The sequence below is a fragment of the Leucoraja erinacea genome, chromosome 32 (assembly GCF_028641065.1).
Source record: "Leucoraja erinacea ecotype New England chromosome 32, Leri_hhj_1, whole genome shotgun sequence".
Classification (NCBI taxonomy): domain Eukaryota; kingdom Metazoa; phylum Chordata; class Chondrichthyes; order Rajiformes; family Rajidae; genus Leucoraja; species Leucoraja erinaceus.
This window is the reverse complement of record NC_073408.1, coordinates 11942031-11959455: the sequence shown is the minus strand read 5'-3', so window position 1 is coordinate 11959455 and position 17425 is coordinate 11942031. Positions and strand designations below refer to the sequence as shown.

General features: G+C 41.2%; 1 non-coding gene across 1 annotated transcript; it reads left to right on the top strand.

The window, feature by feature from the left end:
• Positions 1–1380: 1380 nt before the first annotated feature.
• LOC129712487 (U1 spliceosomal RNA) lies at positions 1381–1541 on the top strand. The gene has a single exon (XR_008726068.1). It is a non-coding gene; the product is annotated as a U1 spliceosomal RNA (small nuclear RNA).
• The last annotated feature ends 15884 nt before the right edge of the window (positions 1542–17425 follow it).

The window sequence follows — 17425 nt, the reverse complement described above, 5'->3', positions numbered from 1 at the left end:
CAAGAAACTCAATCAAGTTAGTGATACATGATCTGCCACGTACAAAGCCGTTCTGGCTATCCCTAATTATCACAAGAGTAATTCAAACACTTGCTACCCCAGGCAAATAATCCATCACCTACCCAGAAAATACTTTCTAGTAAGTCAAATGTATTGCTTTGAAATTATTGACAATGTGTAACATGGTGAAATCATAATTATGTTGCACAGCCAGCCGGTGACTCAAATTACCTTACTTACAGCCCATTAAACTTGAATTTATAAATAAAGAGAACATCTTCAACATCATGGATTTATGCAGAGTGATGGGATTCTTCATACAACCAGGCACCATTAGAAATGGACCATTCCTACAAAGGAAGCTCACACTGCTGCAATAAAGCAGATCAAAAGTACTAAAGGATGGAAGTGCAATTGCTACTCGCAACACATGCCTGGGCTATATGACAGTCATTCAACATTATTACCATAATACGAGAATGTTGTATATATACTGCACATTATGTGAACGATCTATGAATATATTACCAACTACATAATGTAACAACACAATTACCCAGAAATTAAATTGACTTGTTAAATCTATTAAAAAAAAAGGCCCCTTCACTAGCTCAATGGATCTTTAAAAAAATTGGCTAAGTGTCAATGTATATTTTCATGCTAAGAATGCTAGTATAGAGCCACCATTGTACATAAAAGTGAGTGGGTGAATCATTTTCTTATAGCTATTGTTGAGATCGAGTTAATGCTTCTTAGAGCTCAACACATAGGCACAGTAATGCCTCTGTATGTAGATGATTAGTTTTGCCTCCAGCATTTGGATTCTGTTTTCTTCAGACTAAAGAGAGCTGACAATCCCATTTGATTTTCTCATTTTCTCCAAGACAATTCAAATTTTCAAGTCAGGGAAACAAATATATGGATATTAGCTTGGTGGCAGTTAAAGTGCCGTTTCCCAGAGAAGATGTGATGGCAGATGACAATTTGGAAGTAAACTCATTTGTACGACCTCAGTGAAGCAAAAGCAAAAGTCTCCAAGGGAACAGGTCGAGGCCATTTGGTTCCTTACACCTGCTCAACTATTCACTTATTTCATGACTCATATAACTCAAGTTGTTTGTCCTCATACACTCACCTGACTTTACTTATCCTATCAAACTTGTAATTTTACTTCATTTTAATACATGCATCCACAGCCTTCTGAAAGTGGTGATGGTGGTTACTGCTGTAGCTATATGATGTTTGATCTATTTTATTATGGCTGTGTGAATTCCCATGGTCTGCTTTATAGGCATCGTCCATTTCTAAAGAAATCTGGAATGCATGGAGAATGTCATTGTTGTAGTAGTCTGTACTAGGATGTTGGAGCCTTCAACTCAAATACTTACCTGGCATGGGGAGAATCAGTGGTCATGATGGCCGATCTCCCAGGATGAGGCTATCCCATTGCACTTCGGTTATGCTGATGCCTGCAATGTCCCCAAATGCGGGATATTCGACTGCCAAATTTGTGGTGGTGGGGTTACTGTTTTTGCGCTAAAAATATTTGGGCGGCACGGTGGTGCAGCGGTAGAGTTGTTGCCTTACAGCACTTGCAGCGCCGGAGACCCAGGTTTGATCTCGACTACGGGTGCTGCCTGTATGTTCTCCCCACGATGCGTGGGGTTACCCGAGATCTTCGGTTTCCTCACACACTCCAATGACATACAGGTGTGTAAGTAAATTGGCTTGGTCAATGTAAAGATTGTCCCTAGTGTGTGTCATATAGTGTTAATATGCGGGGATTGCTGGTAAGCACGGACGCGGAGGGCCAAAGGGCTTGTTTCCGTGTTGTATCTCTAAACTGCAACTGCGCATAACTCTTGTGGATCACTGGTTTCGAGCACACAATATAACATTGTTATCACATGGAAAAATATGGAGAAAGTGGAGAAATGTCACCAGCATATCTGGCTTAAATATTTTGCATTTACAACTATGCTTGGGTAATAAGACGTCTATTAAGTTGTGAATGCAAGTTCATGGAGAAAGAGCAATGTTCTTAAATAACCAGTTAAACAATGTGCCCCTGGAACATTTTAATGCTTCACTGTAATTTCTCATGATGTGGCATTACACTCATTGCTCACTGAAGCCACTGCCATTATTCACATAGCACTGGCACAGCTGGGGGAACAGCTGGTAGTATTATGAGCAATTTTGGGCACTATGTCTGAGGAAGGATGTGCTGGCTCTGGAGAGAGTCCAGAGGTTTACAAGAATGATCCCAGGAATGAGTGGGTTAACATATGATGAGCGTGTGACAGCACTGGGGCTGTACTCACTGGTTTAGAAGAATGAGGGGGGACCTCATTGAAACGTACTGAATAGTGAAAGGCTTGGATAGAGTGGATGTGGAGAAGATGTTTCCACTAGTGGGAGTGTCTAGAGGTCATGGCTTCAGAATTAAAAGAATTTGGGAAGGAGATGAAGAGAATTTTCTTTAGTCAGAGAGTGGTGAATCTGTGGAATTATTTGCCTCAGAAGGCTGTGGAGGCCAAGTCAATGGATATTTTGAAGGCAGAGATAGATACTTAATTAGTATGGATGTCAGAGGATATGGGGAGAAGGCAGGAGAATGGGGTTAGGAGGGATCAGTCATGATTGAATGGCGAGTAGACTTGATGGGCCGAATGATCTAATTCTGCTCCTATAGGGCCTGTCCCACGAGCACGCGACTGCATGCGGCAAACGCGACCTAACGTGGTCCCTTGAGCCCTACGGCCTCGCGGGGCCGGTCCCTCGGCAGCCAGCCGTATGGAGTTGTGCAGAGCTGGTCCCGACAATCGCGCGGGGCTCCGAAAAACTGACACTGTCCAAAAATCCCGCACAGCAACGGCCTGCAGCCTGCAGCCGCATTGAGGCCGTACGCACTGCCTCGACGGGCGTGCGCAGCGTCTTGACGCAGTACGTCACGCGCGAATTTCCCGCAGCCTTCGCTCGAACTTCATGTCAACTCGTACGGGATCACTCGACCTCCGCTTCCGGTTTGGTCGTGCTTGCCGCATGCAGACGCATGCTGGTGGAACAGGCCCTGTACGGGGATCACTCGGCCTCCGCGCGGCCCCCGCTTCCGGTTTGGTCGCGCTCGCCCCATGCAGTCGCATGCTCGTGGGACAGGCCCTTAACACTTATGGCCTTATGATCTAATGCTCCCCCAAAGCTTCAACAATTCGTGTGAATATGAACTTTACAAGTTGCCTGTGTGGATTTTTACCTTCATGGACACTTCAAGGTCATTCAGCGACAATATGTTTTAATGTAATTTTCATTGAGGTTTGGTGCTGAACGTGTAAATTTAAAAAATAAATAATAATTCTCATTTTCAGAAAGTCAGGGTCTCCTAAGAGATTTAACAGTGACGTTTTTCATTTTTCATTTATTGTTTTTTTTTGCAAGTACAGAATCAATTTAAATAAAATCAGTAGTTTCTCACCGGGAAAAAGTAACTGGGTCATCTGTTGGCTTTCTGTTCTTTGAGTATGCATGAATAAATTGAGATTAGAATAGTTAAATGATTTTAGTTCTGTAAATAAAACTGGCAATATTGATGTTAATAGCACTAGATTTTTTTTCTCATCAAATATTCTAATGAAATTTACATCAAGGAATAAAACAGCTTAAAGGGTACATATCAGCAGTTCTAATCCAATGTGAGAACAGGGGGAAGTTATAGATCCCCTTTCACCTAGTGTGTTGGGGTAGATTTACTATTGACTGCCCATGTATCATTATGTCAATGAGGGTTTCATATAACCTGCTGCTAAGTAAAGAAATGACTTGCATATGTACTTTGGTGCTGAACATCCGCTATTGATTCTGGCTACTCTGACTTATCTCAGTGGCAGTGTAAATATAGAGTAGCATTTAAAATCGAAGTAAGGTTCCACTGTCGTGGCAGTGGTGTGACTCGCTTTACAGTCACAACAGCCTCCGCAGATTACAAGGCCCGATGAGTGACACGGTCAAGGAGAGGAGATGGATAGAGGGTGGAACCAGGTGCGGCTGGGGAAGTGGTCAGACTGAAGGTGGGGTGGTGATGGGCAAATAATTTGCATGTGCCCAGATTGAGATTGGGAAGAGAACAAGAAGAAGGGATGGGATGGTTCTCGTTGTAGTGGAAAGAGCGAAGTGGAGATTTCAGAGACAATTAAAACCATGGTGTGGTTTAGATACAGGAAAAAGAGCTGCCTCAACTTAGAGTCAATGCGAAACAGCCCCTTCGGCACAACGCCCACACCAGCCAACACAAACTTGAAAGAGGATCAGTAGCCAAAGGGCAGAATTTAAAAGGTGACTGATTGGTAAAGAATATGAACATGGACAGGGAGATTTATTTTACAATGCAACAACTTGACATGATCAAGAATGCACTGCTGTAAAAGGTGTTTGAGGCAGTTTCTGTGGCAATATCCATAGTGGAAATGAACATGAGAAAGGGAACAACTGTCAGGGTGAAGGGGAAAAGATAAAGGAATAACTCTTTCATTAATCTTCCTTCTGAATGTAATCATATGATTCTCTGAGCAGAGTAGAGAGATGAAGACAAATGAAGCAGGAGATTAAAGTGGACAGTCTTTGATGAACATTGCTGTTAAAATGTGTGACGGCATCTATGTGGGAATCATACTTTGGCATCTGTAAACTCTCAAGTCAGAGAAGGCAACGACACGTTGTTTGCTACACTACACATCATTATGATGATTGCAGATGAACAATTATTGTTGTTCATAGATTCATAGAGTCATAGAGTCATTCATGCATGGAAACGGGACCTTCGGCCCAACTTGCCCACACTGGCCAACATGTCCCAGCTATGCTAGTCCTAACTCTCTGGGTTTGGCCCATATCCCTCCAAACCTGTCCTATCTATGTACGTGTCTGACTGTTTCTTAAACATTGCAATAGTCCCTGCCTCAACTACCTCCTATGACAGCTCATTCCAAACACCCACCACCGTTTGTGTGAAAAAGTTATCCCTCAGATTCCTATTAAATCTTTTCCCCTTCACCTTAAAACTATGCCCTCTGGTCATCAATTCCCTGCCCTGGGCAAAAGATTGTACATCTACCCGATCTATTCCCCCCATGATCTTATAGACCTCTATACGATTACCCCTCATCCTCCTGTGCTCCAAGGAATGGAGTCCCAGCCTACTCACCCTCTCACTATAGCTTAGACCTTCGAGTCTTGGCAACATCCTCGTAAATCGTACCCTTTCCAGCTTAACAACATCTTTTCTATAACATGGTGCCCAGAACTGAACACAATACTCTAAATGCAGCCTCATCAACGTTTTATATAACTGCAACATGACCTCCCATACTCAATACTCTGATGAAGGTCAATGTGCCAAAAGCTCTTTTGACCAACCTATCTACCTGCGATTCCACCTTCAAGGACCAATGCACCTGCACTCCTAGATCCCTCTGCTCTTCAACATTCCCCAGAGCTCTACCATTCAGGTCCTGCCCATGGCAAACTTACCAAAATGGACCACCTCACATTTCTCTGTATCAAATTCGACCAAAACCATTCCTCAGCCCACCTGATCAATCGATCAATATCCTGCTACAATTTTTTACAGCCATCTTCACGATTTGCAAAACCACCCACTTCTGTATCATCTGCAAACTTACTAATCTTGCCATGTACGTTCTCATCCAAATCATCCAAATCCAATGATGTTTCTGTGTGTAGGACAATTGTTTTTAAAGTTGCTGCTTTCATAAGCAGTAAATCTTAATTTCTACTTACTATACACCTATAATAACACTGGATGTGGCCATTCAACCCAAACATCCATGCTGGCCCTAAGTTGAGCAACATCATTATTCCGAAACTCTCTCTCTCCTTATTTCCTGATATTGCCGAAAACAAATATGTAGGAAGTAACTGCAGATGCTGGTTACACTGAATATATCCACAAAATGCTGGAGTCACTCAGCAGGACAGGCAGCATCTCTGGAGAGAAGGAATGTGTGATTGTTCTGGTCGAGATCTTTCTTCACCCAAAATGTCACCCGTTCCTTCTCTTCAGAGATGCTACCTGTCCCACTGCGTTACTCCAGCATTTAGAGTCTATCTTTGGTGTCACTCGCACATATGCACATCAACTCTTGTGTGATTCCCGAGATGGACATAATTAACTGTGGCTATTTAATCACAGGCATCTTTTTGTAATATGAGGGGAAACCAAAGCATGAATGAAACCCATGTAGAATACATGCATAATCTGCACACATGCAGTAACACCTGTGGTCAGGATTGAACCCAGAGCCTTGGAGCTGTGAGGCACCACCCTCACTAAAACAAAATGTAAATAAAACAAAACTGCACATTCTGGAAATTTGAAATAAAAACAGAAAATCCTGACAGATATAAATGCCAGGCAGCATCCGTGGAAAGAGATATGGAATAGATGTTTCTGGTTGAAGACCCTTCACCAGAACCGCTGAGTGTTTTTTACCATTATCTGCATTTATCCCAGTTATTTTTGAATTCTCCTTTGCCTTGATCAGCAGCTAACATCTATGTTATGACTGTCTTATTTCTGGGAGAATATAAAATGTTATAAATCTTGTTGTACAGCGACATTGGGATGAGCGTTATTTTGCTGAAGGTGTCTTTACTGCTTTGTTGAGAAGCCCATGATTTGGAACATGAGTTTAATCATGCGAGAATCTTTCTTTTGGACAATGGAGCAGTGATCTGAACAATAATTTCAATTGAAGCTTTTGATTTACTATTTAACTGAGAACCAGCTGCATTCCAGAGTTAGTACAAGAGTTAAAATGCTGGAAGTAATGGGAAAAAAAACACAACTTGCATTTTCCACGAGGAGAAATGTGATCACGTTTCAGTCATTGTGCGGCTTTACCTCACCTGAAATGCTCTTCGGATATGTTTAAAGCAAAGGAATAATGAGATAAGGAAAAGATAAGAGAAAGATAATGAGGGAATTATCAATATATATTAATGAAATGGAATGGGGAGTGATACTGAGAATCAGGGAGATTGGTGCAAGGATGAGATTGATACAAGGGAACTGATAGAATGGTATTCTGGCCATGTAGGTAAGAAAGGAATGAGGTAGGAAAGGAAATAAAATGAGTTTAAGAAGGTGGGGAAAAACTATAATCATGAAGCTAAAGGATTAATTGTCAACAAAGCAGTTCAAACATAATAAGGGTCGGCTCAATTTCAAAATGTTTGTAATATGCCTGTGATTACAAATCAGAGAGCAAACTCTTCCTTATCTCTGAATCAACCATTCCTTCTATCCAGAGATGCTGCCTGTCCCGCTGAGTTACTTCAACTTTTTGTGTCTATCTTCGGTTTAAACCAGCATCTGCAGTTCCTTCCTACAACACATCAGTGCAGTTACAAATCAGTGTCTACAAGTGGTGGTGTATTCACACATTAAATTCTACATTTGTGCAACATGACATCTTTGTACAGACATTAAATAGGTTCCTTTAAATAACTGGCTCTGAGTAAAGTAGAATGTGGCTGCAGAAAGAATATTGTTTCTTCATTTGATTATCGGGTTAAAAGTCATGTTTGCAAAGTAACGTTGTGTAGGTTCAAGAGAGTTTTACTTATCATTTACCCTAGAGTCAAGAGTGTATTATTGTCATATGTCTTGAAACAGAACAATTAAATTCTGACTTGCAGCAGCAGCAGAACAGGTTTGAATTTCATTGTATTTCCTATGACTTCATCCTAAGCGCTAAAGATCTTTCTTGATAATTTGGTTTTTTTTAGTCTCCTGAAATTCTAATGTTTCATCACATCAGCAAGAACACGCACTTGTCATCGAGTCATCCAGCACAGAAACAGGCCTGAGCCCCACCGAGTCCACACTGAACATCACCCACCTTTGTACACCATTCCAGTCATATTACCAATTGAATATACCCACATTCCCATCAACATCCTCCAGATTCTATCACTCCCCTGCACACTGGGGATAAATTACACTATTCCATTAACCGGCCAACCCACATGCCTCTGGGATGTGGGAAGAAATTGGAGCTCTCGAGGGAAATTTGCACACTCATGGGGAGAATGTTCAAAACCCATGCAGTCAGCATTAGACATCAGCATCAGAGCTCTGAGGTAGCCATGTCACTGCGCCATCAACTAAAAACATGTTGCAGGGTGCAGGATAATTATCGTACTGTGCCGTTCATATCAGTAGGGTAAGTAAATAATGCAATCTCCCGCCACACCACAATGAGCCTTCAGCACACCACCTCTACTGTTCTGCCCTTAGGCATATTCTGTCAGCACTTTACAGACATGCACACATGCGCACACACACACACACACACACACACACACACACACACACACACACACACACACACACACACACACACACACAAACACACACACACGTGAAAATGAGAAGACGCTGCTGACTCCTTTTAAAAAATGTAGGGAAAAGCAGGTTCACAGACACAGGGACATACATTGGCCTGGGCTTCAAAGGTCCTCTGGAGAAAGGGTGTCAAAGGCAGTAGGGTGCCAGCTTTAAATATTGAATGATGAGTTGTGGTATTTATAGGAAGTCCCTGGACTTTGAAAGCTTCGAGATGCTTCTGGAATGTGTGTACATCAAGATGAATTTCCTGGAGCATTTGAGTAAAATTAGTGATTCTTCAGCAAGTGAAGGCATCTTAGTGCCCTGGGGTTATTGGGTCTAATTTATTTTATAGGTTTTTTGTTTGGGATGTTTTCTTTGAAGGGAAAATGGTTACAGCAAAAATGTTAATAACCAAATAGTAGTTGTAAAATTATGACACAAATAAGGTAAACATGTAAACCAAAATATACGTTGTAAGCATGACATGAGACAAAATAGCCTCAAACTAGGAACTGGTTGAATCAAGTTCAGGAAACATTCACCATGTTCTTGACATTTATGTTGCAAGCGAATAACATTCTTTAAGATTACTCCCAGCTATTTATTATACCAGATTTGAAAGGACCATTGAAAACTATGAGAAATGAAAAGAATGTTGTATTTCAAGAACATAATCCCATTGCAGTGGAACTGCATCAACACAAGCAACATAGCCTCATTTCTCATAGTTTTAAATGGTCCTTTCAAATCTGGTATAATAAACAGCTGGGGGTGATCTTAAAGAATGTTATTCGTTTACAACATAAAGGTCAAGAACGTGAATGTTTCCTGAACTTGATTCAACCAGTTCCTAGTTTGAGGCTATTTTGTCTCATGATCTCTTTCAACTTGTCATTGTTGCAGTACTAGATGAAAGTCACATTTAATATTCTCTATAATTTTGTTCTATCAATTCAGTTGTACAATAACCTGCGTTAGAACAACCTGTCAACCTTGACTATTCCATGAATAAAAATTCCGGAACAGGGGCTGTGGGGCGGTGAAGTGCAAAGACTCTCGGGTCATAAGGCAGGGTTGGATCGCCCTCCATGGAACTGGGAATCCCGCCTGATGTGATGAAAGCCTGAAGAGGGAAACCATCGAGAAGGAAGAGCTGCCGAGCCTGGACCCCACCTGGCCCAGCGGAACGGAGAACCAGAGAGGAGGGTAAAAGTAGTGGGTGACAGCGGATGCAAGACCCAATGGCTGGTAAGAAGAACCAGGGACTTACCATTCGCATCCACAAGGTTCGGATGACTGATCCCCCAGGGCACAAAGACCGAACGGTGGCTGGGCGAGGAGAGGGACGACGGTTTGCTGGATGATCCGGATGACCAGCCGCAGCTTGGACTTTGAAAATGGTGTCAAACCTGGCGACTCTTGTACTCTTTTACTGAACTGTATGCAAACCAAGTGTTTCACTATACCTTGCTTCATGTGATAATAAAGAACCATTGAACCATTGAATATCCAAAGTACTGGAGGCCACCCATGTATAACAGTAGAACCATCTTAAATACAACTCCTTGTCTTCAAGACAAGAAGCAAATAGGTGGACAAAGCCTAAATGAATTTGAACTATTGTCCTTTCAAAACATTTGCGATTATTATTTACCTATGTTTTGTTCCTTCTTGCATTTTCCTTCATAACATTTTGATCTTTTAACCTCTACAAGAAATTAAATTAACAATGGTAAGTCCATTGTGATACCTCAAAGGCCAAATCTTGAATCAAGCTGTGCATCTGAAAATTTAAACCTAGGCTATCATCCACTTACAAATTAAAATGTGTCACATCTAAGAAACGATGTGAAGAACAGCACAAACCGTACTTAAAAATATTCCGATTATTGGCATACATGTTGTCCATTTTTATATTGGATTTGAAATTGAATGAATGTTAGTTTTGCAAATGGAACAAGAGAATTCAGGATTTTATGTAGGAATAACCTTTAAAAATATATATAATGCAGAAGCAGTTGCTTCACAGCCTCATTATAATTCCAGAGAACTTCCTCCGTAAATGTAAGGCAGCAGCTTTCTCATGCCTCCAAAGGACAACTTCTTATGGTTTAAGGCAACAGCCAAGTTGTATCTCCAGTGAAAAGCTCCCTTAAAACTTCAGGGAAAGGTTTCAGCATAACCTCAGGAACGACATCTGTCTATTGCATAGGTCGTTCTCATTGTACCAGTGCACAACCCTTTCATTTTGGATTCTGAGAGGTTTGTAAAACTGGAAAGGGAAATTGGGTGAGAGGACACTGGTGCGTGTAGACAAGGAGAGCAGACCCCGAGCCACTATTGGTGGTGTTGATGAGGGGAAGGGAAAAGGAAGATGAGGAATGTTGGAGGCTGACGTGAGGTGCAAATCATGAGGGGTGTAGATAGGATAAACAATGAGATCCTCTCAGACTGAAGAAACTTCACTCAAAACGTCACCTTTTCCTTTTCTCCCGAGATGCTGCCTGACCCTGATCCTTAAGGGATTGGACAGGCTAGATGCAGGAAAAATGTTCCCGATGTTGGGGAGTCCAGAACCAGGGGTTATAGTTTAAGAATAAGAGGTAGAGATGAGTAAATATTTTTACACCCAGAGAGTTGTGAATCTGTTGAATTCTCTGCCATAGCAGACAGTGGAGGTCAATACACTGGATGTTTTCAAGAGATAGTTAGATATAGCTCTCAGTGCTGGCTCGGAGTCTGCTCCTGCACCTATTTTCTATGTTTCTATGTTTAGACAATAGACAATAGGTGCAGGAGGCCATTCTATGACACACTGAGATACTCCAGCATTTTGTGTCCATAAACAGCGAGAAACCTTTCAAAGTCAAAGTCAAAGTCAATTTCATTCGTCACATGCACACAAAGGTGCAGTGAAATGAATTTGCCAGCAGCGATACACTTAAAAAGAACACACAATACACAATAAGATTTAACACAAACATCCACCACAGCATTTTTCACTCTGGTGGAAGGCACAAAGTTCAGCCAGTCCTCCTCCTTTGTTCACCCGTGGTCGGGGCCATGAACCCTCCGTAATCGCTGCTACGGACAGCCCGATGTACAGGCCCTCTCGTCGGGATGATCCAAACTCCCACGTTGAGACGGTCTAACACACTCCACAGCTTGGAATGCCCGAATTGGCACCGTGGCTTCAGGGTGTTTTAGGCCGCAGGCCGGTGGCCAGAGCTCTTCTCCAGTGATCTCTTGCAGGGGATCACAGACTCCTCAGAGCAGAGAAATCAGTAACCAGAGGGCGTAGGTTGAAAGTAAAGGAAAAGGAACCTAGTGGGGATTGGAATACATGTTTATATGTGGAAGGCAGTTGAAATCTGTGTTGCACTGCTGGAAGGTGTTGGAGCTCGGCACTCTCACACATTATTGCATATTTAGATGATCACTTGACATGCCGAACATAGAAATCAGTGTTGATAAATGGAATTAGTTTAGAGAGTACTCAATGGCCACCATGACACGGTGGGCAAAATGGCCAATTTCCATGACTTATTTAGTTCATTTGAAGTCAGACAACTAGGCCAACTGAGCAAGGCCGGGAGGGCAGGCAAATGATAGATGCAGCTAAACCCTGACGATGCTCGAGTTTGTGAAAAGCATTAAGAATAGCGGTCTGCTCATTATACATACATGGCTATAATCTCCTTATATCTCCAGGAATTTTCATTCTTGTTGAAAGATGAGCCAGGAGCAAAGATCACTTCTGCTGAGGAGGTGGAAATAAGTTGTCTTGCTGATAGAATAGATTTCGGATTAAAGCCGAGCTCTGGATTGAACAACATGCCAACTTCCATACAGCTTGTTTAGCTTCAGTGATAAAGCAGCAGAACTTCCAAGACTACTTAATAGGATGACTTTGCTCTTCCCGATATTCTTCGAAACAAATGATTATGAGCTGATGTCAGTCACATGGTCCAATGGGTGCAACGTTACCCGGGTAACCCGCAGAGCAAGACATGTGTGTTTATATCCAGGGAATAGACTCTAATCAATCGCTTCCTTATACATAGGGGCACAGTTCTTTAAATGTCCAAGGAACAGATGTTACATGACTACAGAAAGGTGCCTTCAAAAGGTAGCAACTCCAGCACAATTCCTAGGCTATAGAAATTTCCCACAGATATCCAGAGAATTAGGGACAACAGACGGTGGTGCAGAGGTACAGTGGTTGCCTTACTGCGCCTGAGACCTGGGTTCCATGCTGTCTGTTTGGAATTTGTACCTCCTCCCTGTGAAGCGTAGGCTTTCCTGGGCGCTCCGGTTTTCTCCCACACTGCAAACGTACAGGTTTGTAGGTTAAATGGCTTCACTAAATATTGTAAATTATCCCTAGTGTGTAGGAAAGTGCTAGTGTTTGGAGATTGCTGGTTGATGCGGACTCGGTGGGCCAAAGGGCTTTTTTCGGCATTGTATCTCTAATCTAAACTAAACTAAACTAAACTAAACTAAACTAAACTAAACTAAACTAAACTAAACTAAACTAAACTAAACTAAACTAAACTAAACTAAACCTACTAAACCTACTTAGTCCTTCATGGTAAAGCCTCTTACGTCCCTCAAAACTTAAAACACTCTGTTAAAATGGACATTTTGCTCAAGACACAAGATTAAAAAAATACCATTACTGCCACTGAGAGACCAATTAACAGAATGGTTAACATGAGCATTACTAACTTCAGGACTATGTAATGTTCAGCATCATCAACCATTCCCAAAAGCTGATATTACATTGTCTTTAATCTGGCAAGCACCGTTATTAACTTGAGAGAAGGAATAGGCGACATTTAGGGTTGAAACCGTTCTTCAATTGAATTGACCCGAAACTTCACTTATTCCTTTTCTCCAGAGGCGCTGCCTGACCTGCAGTTATTCAAGCATTTTGTGTCTATCTTCGGTATGAGCCAGCATCTGCAGTTCATTCCTACATCTTTATTAATTGACAGCTGTACAACAACTGCACAATCCAGGGCCCATCAGCACAGTTGGACTTCAAGATGCTTGAATGAGTAGAGGGATATGGAAATAGGCAAGTGGGATTAGGATAGATAAAAATGATAATTAGCAAAGACATATTGGAGCAAGGGACCAGTATCAATGCTGTACAACTTTACGACTATGTTCCCTCACGGTATCTGGAATATACAAACCTTGCATTCAACATCATTACTGTTTCCTTGCAAAAACAGCCTGAAAAGCTCCTCAGATGAGGCCAATTAAAAATCAAGAATAGAGTTTTTTGTTCATTTAATTAAAAAAACAAATGTTTACGCTTTCCTATCATTCTGTATAATGTCAAAAATAGAAATCAACCAATACTTACTTTGTCATGGACCTAGATCATTTTACATAAAGTTCCTGTTGACCAACTAACTTATTTTTTCTGCATCTATTTATGCCTCAATACAATGTTTTGTTCTCATAGTTCGCCATTAACTGGAGGAGAATTACAATTTATTATTTAAACTGCAGGACATCTCCCACTACTGAAGAAATAAGGTCAAGTTTGGGTGTCAAGGGTAATGGGGAGAGGGCAGGAGAATGGGGTTGAGAGGGAGAGATAGACCAGCCATGATTGAATGGCGAAGTTTAGTTGTTGGGCCGAATGGCCTAATTCTGCTCCTATCACCTATGAAAATGAATTTATGAACCTACTTCGCCAACTCTGTCAGGAATTGGCTCGTTGAATTGTCAATCCAAACTAACATCTTAAAGAATGGTTCACGTTTCCTTAAAGCGCAGGTCTTACCCAACAATGTGTGCCCAACTAGAAATCCTGCTGAATTAAAGTAATCCGATATCTCCAGGATCCACGCACTGCTCTGCACATTGTTTCAATTAAAGATGATCCTGCACATATTTTCGTTAATAATCTCATCAGTTATCCCGGCTAATGGATTTAATTATGCGTATACCATAGACTGATTCCCAGGAGCTGAAATTTGCAATGAAGAACAAAATTGAAATCAGCAATAATTTCACAAAAACATTTGGTCATTTGAACAAAAAATGGGAAATGTGAAAGCGTATTAATGGCTCAATTTGATCATTTTTTAAATGTCTCCAAAAAAGAAAATACCATTTGGGCACCATGTTGTATGAGTGAAAGGGTCAGGACAACTGAATTAAATTAAGACTGAGAACATTTATTCACGCTGATCAACTTCTATTTGGAGTTAGTTTTCTACTAGTAAGCAGGCCCATTTGAGATAAAGAAAATTAAAAATGGAAATTCTAGGTTGACACCTCCAAGACGATAAGAAATTGTGGACGCACCCATGACCATCATACAAACCAACCTCCCTGCTATTGACTCCATTTGTATCTCACGCTGCCTCAGCAAGGCCTGCAGCTTAATCAAGGATGAGTCGGACCCTGGCCACTCCCTCTTCACCCCTCTCCCATCAGGCAAAAGGTATAGGAGTGTGAAAACGCACGCCTCCAGATTCAGGGACAGTTTCTTCCCAGCTCTTATCAGGCAACTGAATCATTTGACCACAACCAGAGAGCAGTGCTGGGCTACTATCTGCCTCTTTAGTGACCCTCGCACTATCCTTGATCGGACTTTGCTGGCTTTGCCTTGCACTAAACATTATTACCTTATCATGTATCTATACACTGCAAATGGCTCGATTGTAATCATGTATTGTCTTTCTGCTGACTGGATAGCGTGCAACAAAATCTTTTCACTCTATCTTGGTACACGTGACAATGAACTAAAATGAACTGAACTGAACATTGTACTCATCTGAGGCAGATTTTGAGAACACTGATTTTTTGCCAAAAATGGTTGGACAGTTATTAAAATTATTTCTATCTGAAGCTCTGACATTTCCAGTGTTAAAATACCTCACTGCACTGAATGGATTTGTATGCACACTTTGCTTGGTTTCCCTAGGCCAGCTAATACTTGTCTCCTTCCAGTTGGCCTGTTTAATAGTTCTTGGCGGAGTTGTAGGTGGGACAGTACATGGTACATGAAGCATCTTATCTCTGGGGAAGAAAAGATTATAACAAGATGAATCCGCACATTATATTAATGCTTCCTGTTGACGTCTATTGGGTTTAATGTGGATGGGCTTTTCCACCATTTCTTGTTCTCCATAACAAAATGAAAATTATTTATCTGGTAAATAAAATAAGGTCTGTTGAAAGGGATTAACAGGAAAATCAATGTAAAACTGTGAGCAGGTATGATCTATAAAATTAATAACAGTGTTTAAATGATCATGGATATTAATTGGTTCATTTACATTTTTAGTTTTATTCCCCTGAATTTCTATGTGCCTTTTTTTTAACAGTAACAAACTAAATTCCTGTCTTTTAGTAAAACAATTGATGAAAGTAATTGATCCACACAAAAGGATGAATTGGATGGTTTTCTATAATATTTTGGCAGAAATAAACTAATCTATCACCATAATTGCGACACAAATAAATTAAATACCCGAGCAACAACCTCAGGAGTATCCACCAGTGTTTTGAATTTGAAGGCTCCAGTCTCCTAGTTGTAATGTATGGCAGAGGAGAAACTGAGGAGCTAAGACATTGATAACAATTTTTAGTAACATCATGGACTATAAACCTGAGCCTGTTAAATTTATTATGTTATCAGAGTAAAAAATTACAAGGGTTTTGAAGTGTGGAAACTGCACAATTATTCGCGCTATTCTAACGCACCATTTTTGATCACAGTAAATACATCAGAACATTTTCAGATATGAATCCCTTCTGACATGGGAAGTTGATAGAGGTTGAGTTCCAAGTTACACACCAATTATTTTGGAAATATATTGTCGGCCCTTCTTCATCACTCAATCCCCCTCTGTAACAGCTCTGCGCGAGTGCCTTCACCTGAATTCAGCACACCAGCATCTTCTCAAGGGCATTTAGGGATGGGTGATAAATAATGGTTTTATCAGTGATGCACAGATTTCAAAAAATGATTCAATAAAGAAAAATAATCTCTTCATGGGAAGTCAAATGAAAAATGCAAATCATTTATCTGCATAGTAATTCTGGCAAATACTGCTCAGGAGTGAAGTATTTTCTAGTTTTGTACAGTTAATCTCTCTCCACTTCAGGGTTGTTCTCGTCAACTCAGTTTGCTGGTCCATTGTAGGCCTGTGTACCTAACTGTTGCTGGAACCTTTAATTCCTAGTTAAGAATCGATCGACTGACCGAATGGTACCAGAACAACAACCTTGCTCTTAATGGCAGTAAACCCAAGGAGCTGATTGTTCACTTGAGAAGAAGAAGGCCAAGGACCCACAAACCTGTCTTCATCGACGGGACAGTGATGGAGAAAGACAAAACCTTTAAATTCCTGGGCTTGGTTACCTCTGAAGATCTGTCCTGGACCCAGCGCATTAATACAAACATAAAGTAAGCCCATCAATGTCTCTACTTCCTTGGAAGATTGAGACGATTTGGTAGATGTCGACAAATACTCTCTCGAACATCCACAGGTGTATAGTAGAGAGCATATTGATTAGTTGCATCACAGCCTGGTTTGGCAACTCGAACGCCCAGGAACGCTGAAGAAGATTGCAAAAAGTGGTTCAGGTTCAGGAACAGCTACTTCCCTACAACCATCAGCCTATTAAACTACAACCTCCAAATAAATTCCGAACAACACAGGCTTGGGGGCATTGTTTTTTTCTCTGCGTTATTATTGTTTTTTTTTTGATACATTGGTCTTTTTTGTTGTTTATTATGGCGTTATTACAGAGTGGGGATCATGACAGAAGCCTCATCCTGGCGATCCCCAGAAACGACAACACGACCAATTCTGTCAACATGTTGGACGACAACAGAAGCCAACAGCGAGCTATACTTCGTCTGACACACGAGCAAACGATTACAGGTGCTTGCAGCAGCACAACAAATGCTTACATATCTGTTGTGCTGCTGCAAGTATTAATGTAATTGTTCCGTTTTGGGACAAATGACAATTGAACAGT